Source organism: Phoenix dactylifera, chromosome 1 (genome assembly GCF_009389715.1).
Source record: "Phoenix dactylifera cultivar Barhee BC4 chromosome 1, palm_55x_up_171113_PBpolish2nd_filt_p, whole genome shotgun sequence".
NCBI lineage: Eukaryota > Viridiplantae > Streptophyta > Magnoliopsida > Arecales > Arecaceae > Phoenix > Phoenix dactylifera.
In genome coordinates, this window is record NC_052392.1 from 8682671 (window position 1) to 8692977 (window position 10307).

Consider the following 10307-nt stretch of genomic DNA (forward strand, 5'->3'; position numbering starts at 1 on the left):
TAGGTCTGCAGTTTTCTGTAATGACAGGCTTCCGAGGGACTCACCTAACTTGCTTTGTTCCAGGCTGTAGGCTAATCCATTTAAGCTGAAATTTCAACAGTAAATCCCCTACTCAATGTATATTATGTGTTTAAAATTTTACTTAGATTCATGGACTATATCCAGAGTTATTGCACTCTCAATCTGTGGAACCGTAAAATTTTCTGTAACAGCCGAAATCCCGACATTTTTGAAATGATTTTGAATCAAACTTCCTGGAAAGTTTCCATCCAATTTACATCATAAAATTTTGATATTCCCTCACCTTTCATGTGCATTCAGATGCTCATAATAAACTAGGTTAAAATCATGAAGATGCTTCATAACTGGTAAAAATTACTTAAGCTACCCTAACCCTGGTTCAGGGTGTTACATTTTTCTTCCCCACAAAAAAAAAAAATTTCGTCCTCGAAATTTAGTTACCTGAAATCTGGAATAGATATGGATATTTTCTTCTCATTTGATCTTCTCTTTCCCAAGTAGCCTCTTCTGCATTTTGATTCTGCCAAAGCACTTTAACTAGGGGTATAACTCTATTGCGCAACTGTTTCACTTTCCTACTCAGAATCTGCACTGGCTTCTCTGGATAAGATAAATCTCTTTTTAATTCAACTGGTTCAGTCCGCAAAATATGAGATGGATCTGAAATATATTTCCTCAACATTGAAATGTGAAACACATTATGTATCTGGGAGAGTTCTGGTGGTAGTATCAAGCGATACGCTACTTGCCCAATGCATTCTATTATTTCATATGGCCCGATATACCTTGGGTTTAATTTTTCTTTTTTTCCAAACCTCAGTATACCCTTCCAAGGGGAAACTTTGAGAAAAACTTTATCTCCTACACTGAAATGTACATCTTTACGTTTTGGATCTGCATAACTTTTCTGTCTATCTTGGGCTACCTTCAATCTTTCTTTAATCAATTTTATCTGATCTGAGGTGATCTGTACTATTTCTGGGCCCAACAATTTCCTTTCTCCCTCTTCATCCCAACATACTGGAGTTCTGCACTTTCTACCATAAAGGGCCTCATAAGGTGCCATGCCTATACTGGAATGATAACTGTTATTGTATGCAAACTCCATTAATGGTAGGTATTCATCCCAACTACCCGAAAATTCTATCACCAAGCCCGTAGCATATCTTCTAAAGTTTGAATAGTTCTTTCAGACTGTCCATCAGACTGCGGATGAAATGCAGTACTAAAATTCAACCTGGTGCCCAAGGCTCTTTGTAAACTTGGCCAAAATCATGAAGTAAATCTAGGATCTCTATCTGACACAATTGAAATAGGAACCCCGGCCATGTCTACAAATGATTTCATCCACATACAGCTTTGCTAATCTATCCAGTGCAAATGTTATCTTGATAGGCAGGAAATGAGCTAATTTAGTTAATCTATCAATTATCACCCAAATTGCATCATTACCTTTACTTGTTTTTGGAAAACCCAAAACAAAATCCATTGTAATATGTTCCCACTTCCATTCTGGGATAGGTAGTGGCTGCAATTTTCCAGCTGGACTTTGATGTTCTGCTTTAATCTGTTGGCATACTAGGCATTTAGATACATATTCAGCTATTTCTCTTTTCATACCATTCAACCAATAACTTTGCTTAATGGTTCGATACATCTTAGTACTTCCTGGATGCATAGCATAAGCCGAGCTATGAGCTTCCTCCATTATTTGCTTTCTAAGATTACCGATCCCTGGAACACAAACACGGTTCCCATACATCAAAATACCATTTTCTTTGATTATAAAATCTGTTCGAGATCCATTCCGAACAGCATCAAAAATTTTTACCAATTGTGAATCCTGAGTCTGAGCTGTATGTATTTCATTCACCAGTGTAGGTCTAACCTGGAAACTAGCCAATAAGGTTTTAGAATCTCCCACTGATAACTCAGCACCCAACATCCTCAATTCTGTCAATAATGGCAAATACACAGTCTTAATATGAGATAAGGTGGCTGTAGACTTCCGGCTTAATGCATCTGCCACTACATTAGCCTTTCCAGGATGATACTCAATTGTGCAATCATAGTCTTTAATAAGCTCTACCCACCTTCGCTGTCTCAAATTTAGCTCTTTTTGGGTTAGCACATACTTTAAACTTTTGTGATCTGTGAATATCTGACATTTTTCCCCATACAAATAGTGTCTCCACACTTTGAGAGCAAATACCACTGCAGCAAGTTCCAAATCATGTGTAGGGTAATTCAATTCATGGGGTCTAAGTTGTCGGGAAATATATGCAATTACCTTTCCTTGTTGCATCAACACACACCCCAACCCTTTGCGGGAAGCATCACTGTAAACCACATAACCTCCTTCACCAGAAGGCACGGTAAGCACAGGAGCAGTGGTCAGCCTACTCTTTAATTCATCCATGCTTTTCTGACATTCAGCAGTCCATTCAAATTTTATATTCTTCCTAAGCAGTTTGGTCATTGGGGAGGCAATGATTGAAAAGTTCTTAATAAATCTTCGGTAGTAACCGGCCAGAAAACTTCTTACCTCTGTCTGACTAGTGGGTGATTCCCAGTTCACAATGGCATCCACTTTCTGTGGATCCACCAATACACCCTCTGCTGAAATCACATGACCAAGGAACCCCACTTTATCCAGCCAAAACTCACTTTTACTCAACTTAGCATACAATTGTTTCTCTCGAAGCACCTGCAACACAGTCCTCAAGTGTTCTCTGTGTTCTACTTCATTTTGGGAGTATACTAATATATCATCAATAAACACAATCACAAATTTATCCAAGTACTGCTGAAATACTTGATTCATCAAACTCATAAAAGCTGCTGGAGCATTTGTTAGACCAAACGGCATCACTAGAAACTCATAGTGACCATACCGGGTCCTAAAAGCTGTCTTTGATACATCCTCATTTTTAATCTTAAGCTGATGATATCCTGATCTGAGATCTATCTTTGAAAATACTCTAGCTCCTTGGAGCTGATCAAACAAATCATCTATACGAGGCAATGGATAATTATTTCGGATGGTTACCTTATTAATCTGTCTATAATCAATACACAACCTCATAGTACCATCTTTCTTTTTAACAAACAATACCGGAGCTCCCCAAGGTGAAATACTTGGTTTAATAAAACCTTTATCAAGCAATTCTTGCAACTGAGTCTTAAGCTCCCTTAATTCAACTGGAGCCATTCTATAAGGTGCCCTGGATATAGGTCTGGTATCTGGAATCAGATCAATACCAAACTCTACTGCCCTATCTGGTGGCAACCCCGAAAGTTCTTCTGGAAAAATGTCTGGGTACTCACAAACCACTGGAATATCTGCTAAGTTCGGCTTACCAGCCTCTGTATTCACCACATAGGCTAGATATGCACCATACCCTTTTCTAAGGGATTTGTTTGCCACTAAAGCTGAAATAATACATGAGGGAAGCACTCGGCGTTCACCTGAAAAATATATCTCCCTGCCATCTAACATGTGAAAGTTTACTTCCTTCCTAAAGCAATCTACTTTGGCTCGATGTGCGGCTAACCAATCCATACCCAAAATAGCATCAAAATCATGTATATCTAAAGGTATCAAGTCTGCTACCAACTCATGTTCACCTACCCTTACCGAACAATTTTGGTACACATGCTCTACTTTAAATGGCTTCCCCACTGGTATAGACACCATCAGACTACAATCTAATAGACTCAAATTTTTATCAGTATGCATAGCAAACGCTGGTGACAGATATGAATGTGTAGACCCAGGGTCAATCAATACATATGCATCATGATCAAATATAGATAATGTACCTGTCACCACATCAGGAGTAGCCTGAGCCTCTTGTCTTGTCATGGCAAACACTCTGGCCTCAGCTCTTGATTGGCCTGGCACAGTGTCCTGCCTACTCATGCTAGTCTCCACTCTATTTGATGGTGTACTAGCATTATAATTACTGCCCTTCACTGGAAGTCCCCGTGAGACAAAAGACCTTGGTGGAGGACCACTATCTTGAACATTCCTAGGGCAATCTCTTTTCCGATGGCCCATTTGGCCACACCGGAAACATCCCTGAACCCCTCTCTACACCTTCCACGGTGTAACTTCCCACAAGTCCTACACTGAGGAATCTGACTGACTGAGGTAGTTACTGGGCTAACTCCCCTATTAGAGCTACCCTGATTCTCCCTTCTTCCATTAACTCTACTTTCTGCTGGCTGTGGTACAACTCTTTGTTCTGGTCTCCTTGGTACAGGACTAGTAAAAGCAAATGAATCTCTACTTGACTCTCCTGGCATCCTAAAATTTTGATTAGGCTGCCCAACCACAAAAGTCTTCCTTGGTGGCTGATGACTCCCTCCACCCAAGGATAGACTTTGTGCACTCCTCTTGAACCTCTCCTGCCTCCGCCCATAAAACTCCCTTTCAATCTCTTCTGCTCTGATAGCCCTTCCTATCAATTCTGAGAAATTATTATAATCATGCATTCTTGTTTTGGCCCTGATATCAAGCCTCAATCCATCTTGGAAAAATCTACACTTTTCTTTTTCTTCCGCTACAAAAGCGGAAGCAAACTGAGACAATTCACTAAACCTTGCTTCATAATCAGCTACAGTCATATTCTCTAGGGTCAAATTCAGAAATTCCCTTCTCTTCTGGTCTCGGTACACAGTGGAGTAATACTGCTGATAAAATTCTCTTCTGAAATCAGTCCAAGAAATTACAGATTTCTGCGACTGCCTTTCAACATATGACCTCCACCAATTTCGGGCCCGGCCCTCTAACAGAAAGGTGGCAACACTCAACTTCTGTTCATCAGTACTTTTCATTAATGTGAACACCCTTTCCAACTTTTGAAACCAATTTTCTGCTTGTATTGGGTCAGTAGTACCCTGAAATTCTGTTGCCCCTAACTTTATAGCCCTCTCATAACTCTTTTCTACCTCAGCACCACTAGGCTGAAAATTAGGAGTAGATGCTACAGCAACTGTGATAGCTTGAGTAAGTACTCCTATCAAATCTGATAACCCAGGAATATGTGCCTGTGTTGGTACATTAGGTGGAGAATCATGCACATGCTCATGAGCTGGTGATACCTCTGCCTCCACTCTTGGGGCAGAAGATGAAACACTGGGTGAAGTCCTATCAGATTGGCCATCCCTATCAACTTTTCTTGGTCTACCCCGACCTCTACTTCTGACTGGTGGTCGTTCTCCACCAGAACCTAATCTTGTCTGTACCATCTCCCTACATCACAAAAATGGAAATGATCAGACCGATTGAAAATAACTTTATTATGCATATGCCCATGCAATCTAATCCCTTTGCTCTGATACCAACCGCTGTGGGATCCCCTCCCACAGTAGGTTAGTCGGGTACAGTACCGAGCAGAGTTTCTATTAGCATCTTGTGCCGCGGTTCACAAGTTACTATTAAAAACCTGTCAATTACTATATCCAACCAACCAATAAAATCAATACATCCTAAACCTGTCAGTTTAATTTATTTAACTCACTTTAATCATAACTAAAAGCAACCCAAGCTTTCATTGATAACTTAAAGTCTACTATACATAGCTCAAAATATAACAAACTTTACATCTGTCTCAAGTTAGTTTACATTCACACCCCAACTATATGCATAATACAAAGGTTTTTCCTTTCACTCAGAGGGGCATGGCCAACCTTCTATGACAAACTTCTAGGATGATACTGATGCGGTACTTTTATAATGTTATGACTCTGCCGATCTGCAAGAATTTACAGAAAAAGAGAGGGATGAGACCTAAGTCCCAGTGAGTGGACAATCTGTTAATCATGAGGAGATATGAGGTTTCAGCTGTGATACTTACATACATCAAATGTAACGTGTTTATGCCACATATGAAACATTTGCATTTGATCTTAAAGCACTTAGTTTCAACCACATAAGAAATCTGCTATTTGCCAATAGTACTACAACTAGCAGGAAATAAAGCTGTTGCTTTAAAATAAAGCATTAATAAAATCGCCTTGCTCAAGTCCTTTTTTTTTTTTCTGGACCGTAGAGTCCACTTTCCTTCCTTGAAGAATTTGATACATAGAACATTCACATAGGTTCTGAAATCATTATGCTTAAAAATAATACATTTGTTGTCAGTCATATGTATACATAGCTTAAATATTGAAAATCATGGCTCCCGCGAGCCCTACTGCCGGCCACTCGCATGAGGCACCATTCTCATGAGTAGCTCGACAGTCCTATGCATGGTGCTACTACTACGCCCTCCCGGCGTCCCAATTCTGCCCCACTGGCACATATCATACTACGCCCTCCCGGCGTCCCATTTCTGCCCTACTGAGCACATATCATAGCTACGCCCTCCCGGCGTCCCATCTCTGCCCTATTGGGCACATATCATAAACTCTGATGTGATGTATCCAAGGTAAAAGTGCAAATATTAGTTACTGTAACCAGGTTGGAGTCGACTCTAGAGTATAGGGGTCAACTCAAGAATAGCTTGGTGTCAAACTAAAATGACTCTCTTGGCCGTGATAAGGGGTTTTAAGTGGTTCAGTCACTTTGGGTTAATCAATTCCCAAATAAGTTCATAAACTTATGAATCAACAAACATGAATTTAAAGTATTTTCAAGCATAGCATATATTTTCCAAATCAGATCATTTATCCACTGATAGAAAGCAATTTAATCATGAGAATTAATACTTCTTATTTTCATTCTTTAGCATATTCATTCTGAATTTGGAGACATCATTCATTTCTCTGGAATTACAAAATAAACTACCATGGTTAAGAAGAAAACCACTCACCTTGTGATGGCTAACGCACCACCCTAGTGCTTGATACTCCCGGCACACTTCCGGGACTCTCTTCTCCTCCTAAATAATTAAAAGAGTCAATCAAAATTATAACCTATATGATGCAACATGATTATGCATGTTCCAAAAAGAAATCCAACACCCTCATCTTAACTTTCTGATTTTTTTACCTTGCTTGTCTTATTTTAGGATAAATAAAACCTCTCAATTCTCAAAGGTTTCCAAGCTTTTATCTCCCTCTTTGATACCCTGGGTTAGGACTAGAAAACCTTCTATATCATCTATAAATTTTCAGCTGCCAAACAACTACTTAACACCAAAAATAAATCAGAATTCAATTCCCCTGTTTTCAGCTTGTTTGTTCTGTTTTCGAGCCAATTAAACCTCTTAACTCCCGGAGGTTCTTAACAATCAATTCCACCTATTAGGCTCTGTGTTAGGACTAGGAAATCCCTAACACAACCTACAAACTTTCAGCTTTAAATAACAATTTAATCACCTAAAACACAAAGAAATCCCATCGCTTCTTTCTGCAGAATTTCAGACTGCTTTCAACAACTTCGGAAGCATAGTTCAATTCCTTTTTCATACCTAAAAATTCATCTAGAATAACTAAAATCTTCTTTTATCACCCTCCTACGTGGGACTACAATTAGAATCACTAAAAGTTTGGAAAATTCACCTAAAATTTGCTAGGAAGCCTGGGTGCACCAAAAATTTCTGTATTTCTGTTCTGCAGCCCAACAGCAAGTTGCTCTTCCTCTTTACTTTAAACCTTCTTCCACAAATTATTTGGATTCCCCAAGTAGCTCTCTCTCTTCCCTAGCTTCCTCTCTCCCTCCCTGGAGCTTTTCCTGGCCTGATTTGGGCTGGCACCTACAACCAACCACTGAACTCCTAACGGTTGAACAGCAGCAGCACAAGTTGCTGCCTGCTGAAACATGCTAGACACCCCCCCTTTTGACACGTTAGCTTCCCAGACACCTAACTTGTCAAAAGAGTGGTTCCCAGGGGTTTTAAAAACTAGGTTTTAGGCCACGTCATGCTTCCTACTTTTTATAGAAATTTTGGACAAATCTAGGTCTGCAGTTTTCTGTAATGACAGGCTTCCGAGGGACTCACCTAACTTGCTTTGTTCCAGGCTGTAGGCTAATCCATTTAAGCTGAAATTTCAACAGTAAATCCCCTACTCAATGTATATTATGTGTTTAAAATTTTACTTAGATTCATGGACTATATCCAGAGTTATTGCACTCTCAATCTGTGGAACCGTAAAATTTTCTGTAACAGCCGAAATCCCGACATTTTTGAAATGATTTTGAATCAAACTTCCTGGAAAGTTTCCATCCAATTTACATCATAAAATTTTGATATTCCCTCACCTTTCATGTGCATTCAGATGCTCATAATAAACTAGGTTAAAATCATGAAGATGCTTCATAACTGGTAAAAATTACTTAAGCTACCCTAACCCTGGTTCAGGGTGTTACACGTTGTGAACCAAATTATTAGTAACATTAACCATACCTGGTTCACGGATAATGTGGCTAATTAACTTCCACTCAAATACATGTGCAATCGGGACATTGAGGGTGTTGATCATCAATGTCAATTCTAAGCTTGAAATAAGCTTGAATTTCAAAACTCAAACCTTAGACAGTCTTGGACCAAACCAAAGTCTAGGGCTGTTAACGAGCCGAGCCGAGCCCGAGCCTCCGTAGGCTCGGCTCGGCTCGTTTCACCAATTTCCTGGCTCGGGCTCGGTCTCGGGCTCGGTACCGAGCCCTGTATTGGGCTCGGGCTCGGGTGGCACAGCCCGGCTCGGGCTCGGGCTCGGGCTCGTAAAGCTCGTTTGCCCGAGCCCGCCCCATCCCCATCCCCATCTCCGTCAGAGTGAACAACGAGCAGCCGAGCTCGGTTCCGAGTCCCGACGGTTCGTCGTCGGAGAGAAGAACGAAGGAGAGAGAGAAAGAAAAGAAGAAGAAGAAAAGAAAGAAGGAAAGAAAGAAATAAAAAAAGAAAAAAAAGAGAGAAGAATGGACTCACCTCGTCGCGTGCGGCGGACGCCGGCTTCGGCCGCGAGCATCGTCGGCACGGGCGTTGGCCGCAGGCACGGCCGAGGAAGCCGCGGGCTTGGCCGCGGGCGCCGCCGGCTGTGGGCCGACCCTCCCGTGTGAGGGACTCCTCGGCTCCTCCCCTGATTCGCCGGTGGAGGAGGGCTTCTCATCCCCTCCTCTGTCGCAGTCTCGCCGGTGGAGGAGTCGGCAAAGAGAGGAAAAGGGAGGGGGAGAAACGGAGAAGAAACAGGGGGAGGGGCCTCGGGTGCTTCTTTCCCAGGTGGCGGAAGGAGGCAGCAAGGCATCGGCGGCGGTAGGCGGAGGAGGAAGGCGAGAGGGGAGGGACACCGCCACACCGGGTGCAGGAAGCTTCTGGAAAAACCCAGAAGGAAGGAGAAGAAAAAAAATAAAAAGAGAGAGGAGGTGGAGGAAATGGGTTATTGGTTCGGGTTCGGGTTAACGGGTCGGGTCCGAATCCGAACCAATCTAATTCGATTTAAAAAAATTAAATAGATTTGGGTTAGCTTGGGTTGGGTCTGATCTAAATCCAACTGAGTTCAATCAGATTAGGATTTAAATTGATTAAGCCAAATAAAATTTAATAGGGTTGAGTCCAAGTTTAATTGGGACCCAATTAAATTGTTAATTGAACTGAGCCCTCATTTGGGCTCGTGAGCTGCTCGGGCTCGAGCTCGGGCTCGGGCTCGGATTTAAACGGGCCTCATTTTGGGCTCGAGCTCGGGCTCGTTTGACTAACAAGCCGAGACCGAGCCGGGGTTTTACCGAGCCGGGCCCGAGCCGAGCCCGAGCAGCTCGGCCCGTTGACAGCCCTGCCAAAGTCTAAGCCAAATTAGGATATTTTTTAGGGGTTGGACTTAGCTCAAACCAGGTCAGCTCTTATTTCTACCAAAATTTTGCCCTAGATCATTAACAAGGCTAAGTGAGAATTCGAGCTGAAAGATCTATTCCAAGCCTGGTTTTTGCCTAGATTGTTTTTTTAGATTGCTCACGCTAACAAGCTATGTAAATAGAAGTAACTATTGATGCCAAATTCCCATATGAGGAAGGTGGAGGCTCGGAGAACATTGATGAACATGCACACATGAAGAAAGAAGAACAACAAATCTTGCCAGATTCTTTGATGCCTAAGTTAGAAAGGGCTTTAGAATAACAGTAGAAAAGAGAAATTTGTATGCTTGGTGCTCTAAGCTCATTTTTATAGAGGAGTCGCCAAATTAGCTCATTAGGTCAGCTCCTCCTCTCGCTATAGGTTAGCCTAGACATCTCGGCTTGAATAGCTTGGCCTGGTTAGGTCAATCCCGCTCTAGTCGATCTAGTTTTTGGCCAGCCTTTCGATCAGCCTTTGGGTCGGTTTTTGTTAGTTGGCCTTCTATGGTCGGCT

General features: G+C 41.7%; 1 long non-coding RNA gene across 1 annotated transcript; it reads right to left on the bottom strand.

Annotated features, from left to right (window-relative positions):
- Positions 1-5554: 5554 nt before the first annotated feature.
- LOC120110510 lies at positions 5555-7517 on the bottom strand. Its single transcript, XR_005511553.1, has 2 exons — positions 6840-7517; positions 5555-5780 (listed from the first exon to the last, which is right to left on the bottom strand). It is a non-coding gene; the product is annotated as an uncharacterized LOC120110510 (long non-coding RNA).
- Between the last annotated feature and the right edge of the window lie 2790 nt (positions 7518-10307).